Genomic DNA, 7610 nt, shown 5'->3' with positions numbered 1-7610 from the left:
CCCGGCGGATACTGACCCCGCGTTATCCGATAACACGCCGCGATGACGGTATACCACGCCTCCGCGTGGCCCGTAATTCTCTCCTCTTTCCGCGCGAATTTCCCGCAACGTTATCCTCGCACATCCCCCTGAAGTCATCCCCTCGCCATGTGGCGTCATTCTCTTCCCCGCCATGTCATCCCCCTCACCCCGTGAGGTCGCCATTTGTGACGTCATTCTCTTCCCTCCCTTCTGCGACGTCATCCCCCTCACCCCGTGAGGTCGCCATTTGTGACGTCACCTCCTCCCCTCACTCTGTGACGTCATTCCCCTCCCCTCGTCACAGGGTGGGGGATGACGTCACAGGGGGAGGGAAGGGAATGACGTCACAAATGATGATGTCACATGGTGAGGGGGATGACGTCACAAGTGATGACGTCATACGGTGCGGGGGATGACGTCACAGGGGCGGGAGGGGGTGACCGCACAATTCGATTCAAATTCATTCTATCCGGACGACGACGAACTACTCATATCGTACCCGGACCTGAGCGCCACCCTTCGACGTCACCCCCTTCCCCCTGTGACCTCATCCCCCTCACCATGTGACGTAATCCCCCTCACCCTGTGACGTCATCCCTTTTCCTCCCCCCCTATAACGTCATCCCCCTCATCCTGTGGCGTCACCATTTGCGACGTCATCCCCCTCCCTCTGTGACGACATCCCACCCTCGCCGCGGCACCCCCTGCCCCTCATCCCCCCTTGCCACCATTTGGGTTAAAATCGGCCTATATATCCTACTGAAGGTATTCGTGCTGGTGTTCCAAATATCAATTCGTGCGATGTAAAACCAGTACCCTCATGAATGGATGTATTATAGGAGAAACTAGCCCTATCAATTAACGCATCCCATTCGACTTCCCTCTCGACGAAGCATTTTAAGTATTGCATTAGCACGACATGAGAACGTTCGAGCGAGCCATTGGATTGAGGATGGTTAGCGCTAGTACGGAAGAGTCGAATGCGAAATCTTTTCGCGCTAACCTTCATGAAAAGGCTCATAAAATTACGACCTTGATCAGTGAGTATGCTGCGCGGGCAGCCAAAACGACAAATGAAATAATTAATGAATCCTGCAGCTGTAGTTTCGGCTCTAGTATCCGATAGTGGTGCATAAACGGAGTATTTAGTCAGCAAATCTTGCATCGTGAGAATGTGAGTATTCCCCAAAGTGTGGCAAATACGGCATTGCTTTACGAACTCTTGAATTTGAGATTTCATGTTATTCCAAATGTATTGTTTTTTTAAGAAAACACGTTTTCGTGACACTCTTGTGTCCACCGGTACGTGACTCATGGTACTCGTGAATAATGCTAATTCTTTCCTCCACAGGAGGAATAACGGCTGTCCCGTTACATACTGTGATAGTAAGCGTGCGTTCTCCCAGAATACGTTCTAATAGGTACCGTATGGTCTCCCATGGCGTTAAATCTAATTTATCGGTCTTCCGGATGCTTATCGTTCGTAAATTTAATTCCGTGATTACGTCAAGGAGAGAATTGAGACTGTCATTAAGAATCGTTTCGTCTAAACAAATGTTAGATCCCTCTTTCACAGGTAATATTATAATGTGACGGTTAGAATGTATTGAATCAAAAACGCGGGCTCTACCGAGTATGAATTCACCTATATTCGGTAACTTCCTGGCGTTAAGGAGTCCGTGCGCACTGTTATCGAAAGGTCTTTTATTAAGTGTCTTCATCACGACCAGATTGTCAACTCGATTTATCAAAGATTCGCAGCTTTCTCGTACGCGGGTTTTAAGTAATGAGTCTGGGCTCACCGAAACTGTGCGGCAATCAAGAGAATCATTTTCGTCAACGTCGGAATTATCAGTTACCTCAGAATTAAAATCAATATCAAAATTATCCGAGTGTTCATCGCGAGGAGGAGGCAGAGGTTCCGAAGGAATCGTGGGCAGCCCAATCGTTTCGTCGGGTTCTTGTTCGATAGGCTCTATCATCGTAGCAATTCTCTTCCTTCCCCTTAAGTTATATCGCCCCGACCCTTCCGAAGAGACGGTTTGACTTGGATAGAGGATGACCGTCACCAGCGGAGTTGGTGTTAGAGGGGGTTCACGAAAGGATGTTGAGGGAAAGGGTATTGCAGTATTGGTTACCTCAGATTCGTTAGGAGTTTCGGTCAATGGCAGAGGATCTAATTGTTTACCTTTATCAGATATCTTCCGAGACCGTTCATCATTGGTATCAGAACTGCTCAGAGGTAGGTCTTCAAGGTCCCACATGCGTGGTTCACTAGGAACCCTTCGGAATTTCTTTCGTATAGGTAACACGGAAAGATAAGTAAGTTGATTAATTGCGGGATTCCTGGACAGCGCGTCCTCGTTGCTATTAATAGTCCCCTTTTTATACACTATTTTGTAATCGTATTCCTGGAGTTTAAGACGCCATCGCACGAGGCGTGACGTAGGGTCTTTAAAGTGACGTAGCCAACGGTTGATGATCCGTAACTAATGTGAAGGTACGACCATATACGTAAGGTCTGAAATCATTGACACTATTAATAATAAATTATCGCGAGCAATTCCTTTTCAATGGTTGAATAATTCTTTTCGGCTGAATTTAAAACCCTAGAAGCGTAAGCGATAGAAGGGTCTTGACCGATTTCACCCTGACTCAAAATCCCTGCGATTGCACAGTTAGAAGCGTCGGTAGTTATTATGAAATCACGCTCAAAATCTAGGTATTGTAACGCAGGTTCTTGATAAAGCAGTTTGCGTAACGTGTCGAAAGCTTCTTGAGTTGCGTCGTTCCAAACAAAGGTTACATTCTTTTTTAATAGATTCGACAGTGGGTTAGCGATTTTAGAAAACCCGGGGATAAACCGGCGATAGTATCCAGCTAAGCCTAAGAACTAACGAACGTTTTTGGCATTTTACGGAATAGCAAAGTTCTCTACTGCCGATAGTTTTGTTGGATCCGGGCGAACTCCATTTTCGCCTATCACGTGTCCTAAATACGCTACCTCTCGACACAAAAACTCGCACTTAATAGGTTGCAAAGTCAAATTTGTCGATCTTAGCCGATTCATCAATTTATCCATTTTAATATCGTGTTCTCTTAATGAACTCACGTATACTACAATGTCATCCATATATACAAATAACTCTACTCCCTGTAAGCCACTTAATATTTGATCTATAAGGCGCTGAAATGTAGCCGGAGCGTTTTTCAAGCCGAATGGCATACGCGAAAAATGATAATGCCCGTGAGGCGTTGAAAACGCGGTCTTGTGCGCGTCTGCGGGATCCATAGGAATTTGGTGGAACCCACTGGCTAAATCCAACACGGAGAAATATTTAGCACTACCAAGTTGATGTAATATATCACAAATATTAGGCAAAGGATAGACATCGCCAATAGTTTTTTCGTTTAACCTCCTATAGTTAATTACGACACGCCACCTCTTGTTACCCGTCTTTTTGGGTACTATCCAAATCGGAGAACAATATGGAGAAGTAGAAGGTTCCACGATATTCTTATCGATCAGTTGTTTGATTTGTTTCGTTATTTCATTTTTATGTACTGGTGGGAAGCGGGGTGATCCCGATTGACTACGGCTCGATTGGACACCACCAATCACAGCGACCGGTGCTTTGTAGTCTCAAGCGCTGTGAGTGGCTCGTGTCCAACTGAACCGTGTCCAACTGGGTGCCACCCGTGGGAAGCGACATTGCTTCGTATGTACTGGTAAATTATTAGTAGTAACTATTTTATGTGTTACTAGTAATGTTCTGTCCAGGTATTCTCCAGGTAAATAAAATCTGTTATTGTAAGTTTTAAATAAAGAAATAACGTTTTCCTTTTCAATTGAAGAAAGGTGATTGAGTCGTACTAATTGAAGAATTTTGATTATCCTGTCATGTTCGTAAGTAAGATTGTCGTCGTTATTGTCTCGATAGTTTTCATTCGCCAAATTAATATATGAATTAGTAGTAATAGTTAACATTTTATTAGTGGTACTATTCATTCCATTAGTAATTAAAGAAATCGCTTTTTCCTTATCATAAGGAATTGGAGTAAGAAGTAGAGAATTAGAAATAGAAGAGTTAGTAGGTCTTTTTTTTCGTGGAGATGAGTGTCTTTTGCATTAGAGAGAGACCCCGACGAGGGATGTAGATTATTAGATGGCCTTTCATGGGGATGAGTACGTTCCGTAGTAGAGGGGAACCCCATTGAGGGATGTAAATTAGTAGGCCCTTCCTGGGGATGAGTGTCTTTCGCATTAGAGAGAGACCCCGACGAGGGATGTAGATTATTGGAATTAGAAGTAGTAGAGTTAGTAGGGTTGGAAGAAGAAAGCGATTTTTGTTTATTATTTTCTTTAATCAAGTCCATATTTTCATTCAACGTTATTAGTAACTTTGGCGTATTTCCTGTTAATTGATTAGTATTTCCCGAGGAATTTTTTCGGGAAATTCTACGGAACGACAAGATTTTTTCTCGTTTTTGTTAGATTCATATTGGCAAGGTTTGCGTGAGGTTTCGCTATCCTCTTGTAATTTAATTGTTGGTATTATAAGTTCAATTTTGTAATCGAGAGTATTAATTACTCTTACGTAAGCTTTATTATTAATACAAGTAACGAGGGCATATCCAGCGAATACTCCTTCGCAAATATCTAGTCTGCAGATATCCTGTCTTAATTTCAGGATTAGAAATGTATATGATAAACCCGGAATTAGATTGTGACGGAATGACCACGGTTTCTTGGGGTTTAAACGGGAAGACACAATTACGTCAAGCGGTGTTATTATTAGCATAATTGATACATGCATTATGCTCGGTGAAGAAAATGGTACCTAGTATACCCTGTTGCGTTATAGGAAAGTCATTTGGGACTATACGAAATATTAATGAAGTTTGAAGAATGTGGGCTCTTATCGTCCCTAGGATATTTACATCTTCTGTGATGCCGATTAATTGAAGAATTTCATTTCTATCAATAGGGATGTGTTCACACATTCGAGTTTTATTATGTTTGGTTGTGCTCCAGTATCGAGCATGAAGGCGGTTGGTCCGCGGAAAGAAGGCGATTCGAGCTCAACGGAGGGTATGCCTCTGCTGGCGACTTGAAGCACGTGGATTGGTTTTGAACGCAATCCATCAGATGAACGGGACGAGCACTTTCTTCCTAGGCCCCGGGGCGTCCTTTTTGCCGAGACCTTCGGCAGGTTTCTCTGGTGACTCGTTCCGCCCATCGAAGTAGGGTTATTCGAATTTGTATTGCTACCTCGGGAGAGAGAGTGCGCATTATTATTTTTATTAAAATTCTCCCTATACTGACGCTTGCGACACTCGCTGACTAGATGACCGAAGGACTTACAGTAACCGCAAATCTTTTGTCCATACTGATCAGCTGAATTGTCTGCGGCTCCCTGAGCAGGAGAATCGCGTGAGAGTACACGAGGGGACGAGGAGTCTGCGCGCGGAGAACAAAAATTCCTTCCTCTATTTTCTTCCCTCTCTAACCGTTTGCTAATCGTAATTATTTTGGAGCAGGCGTCCCTAAAGTCGGTGTAACCCTCTGCTCTGAGTTCAACACGGTATTCGGGTGGCAATCCCTCATAAAACGCTTCTAACGCGTAAGAGTCTATTGATGAAATTTCTACTGTTCAAACCGATTGAGATTCAGTTGATCACCTTCGATTATGGCGGTTCTGAGGTCTTTAATTCGCCCTATATAATCTAACATGTGTTTATTCGGTTTTTTATACGCAATACTAAGTTGACCGCGATAGTAATTCGCGCTTCTTCCCGGCTCGAAGGTTCGTTTAAGCCTGTCGAGGAACTTATCAACCGTTCTCATCCTCTACTGCCAAATAAGGGATGGTTCTCATCCTCTACTGCCAAATAAGCGTGATGCATTAACTTATTACGTAATAATCGAACGAAATAAGCCTCGTCGACTAAGGGAACCGTTTCCCTCTTACAAGCACGAGCAAATTGCCAAACAGGTATATTATGCCCGTCGTATTTAGGTACGAGTTCGAGGGCATCTCGAACGTACGATTTCTGATAAGGCGCGGCCCCGGATGAAAACGTCGTGTTTACCGAAGGTCGCCGGCTTTGGAAATTGAACAGTGATGTGCCTTCATTAATAGGCGTCGAAACAGGAGGTGTTAATGCGGTCCCAGTAAAGAAATTAGCAAAGGTGCGCATCATGTTTTCTAACGCTTCGGTTCTCTGAATTAGTTCGTGTTCGCGGTCTCTTATATCTCTGAACACGGTATCATAATCGGATTGCGAGAGGTTCGCGGCATCTGTGCCGTCAGTATCAGTAGGATCCATTTTGTTTAAGGCAACTTAACAACGGAAACAATCTAGTATCTCGAGACGACTGTTAGGTTCGAATACCCTTTCTATCTTCTTTGAAACATATGCGTAGATTAGAATAACTATAATTTATTATAACATTAATGTTATCATATTTTCCCTTAGTTTATGTCAATTGATTCGTTATAGGCGATTATTTTTCGTTAATCTTATGTAGGGAATGGTCCACAGGTTTACCTTTCATTGTCGAATTTGTCTTATTCAATTAATTTCCCTATCTCTAAATATCAAGATTGATAAATGCGCGATAACGCATGGCAATTGCGTCATTATCGATGTCGCGGGAACAGTGTCTGATCCATATCACCGCTGTCACCAATTATGTTACGGCACGCCCGCCGTAACGTGTTTAACGTGAATATTTAGGAAAATTTTTATTGAATTTCGGAAGTCCATAAAAGTATTGAGTTTCTGTTGATACACGGATTTATCAGCAATTTTGGTTTAATTATTTTCGCGTTCGCGATTTGTTGTGCGGATATCGCCATCATGACTGATCACGCTGCGCCACCGTGGCCACTGCTAAGGCACGAATTTTAGCGCGTTATGTCTTAGGGGCCGCGCCGCTGCCGGGCGCGGAGTGGGAGGAGAAAGAAGGTCTGGTGGGTAGGTAAGACATTTGATTTGGAAGGGAGTGAAATTTTTAACAGAATGGGGATGGTATGATCAGAATGTGACCGCGTCTCAAGTTGAGCGCTAGTACCGGCATATCAATGCCATAGGAATTCCATAAATCTTGATTTAATTAAATTAAAGTTACTCATTAATGCTCTCTTAATAGAACTCCAATTTTCGTCAATACTAGGGCGTCTATAAATTACACAGGCCTGCATGGTTTTGTTGATTGGGATTTAACTATGTTTTCTTACGTAATTTTTCGCGCTGAATCCGAATCCGGCGGCAGAATTGCTCTATCACGTCAGGTTTTTGAGAAAAGTGAGGTTAAAGGTGTCAAAATTGACGTTTTTTGACATATTTGTGATTTTTTGCTAGCGAAGTAAATTTTTTTTTCTACTTTTGTTTACGCCATCTGAAAGTGTCAACATTTATCTTCAAAAAATATTTTTTTTAACGCCGTACGTTTTTTTTCACCGAGATAATCTCTGTGTAGTCACACATAGAAAAACATTTTTGACACAAAATGTTTGTGTGATTACGCAGAGATTAACTATGTTTTCTTACGTAATTTTTCGCGCTGAATCCGAATCCGGCTG

Source organism: Trachymyrmex cornetzi, unplaced genomic scaffold (genome assembly GCF_001594075.2).
Source record: "Trachymyrmex cornetzi isolate Tcor2-1 unplaced genomic scaffold, Tcor1.1 scaffold1383, whole genome shotgun sequence".
In the NCBI taxonomy this organism is placed as follows: Eukaryota; Metazoa; Arthropoda; class Insecta; order Hymenoptera; family Formicidae; genus Trachymyrmex; species Trachymyrmex cornetzi.
Note: the sequence above shows the minus strand (reverse complement) of the source record.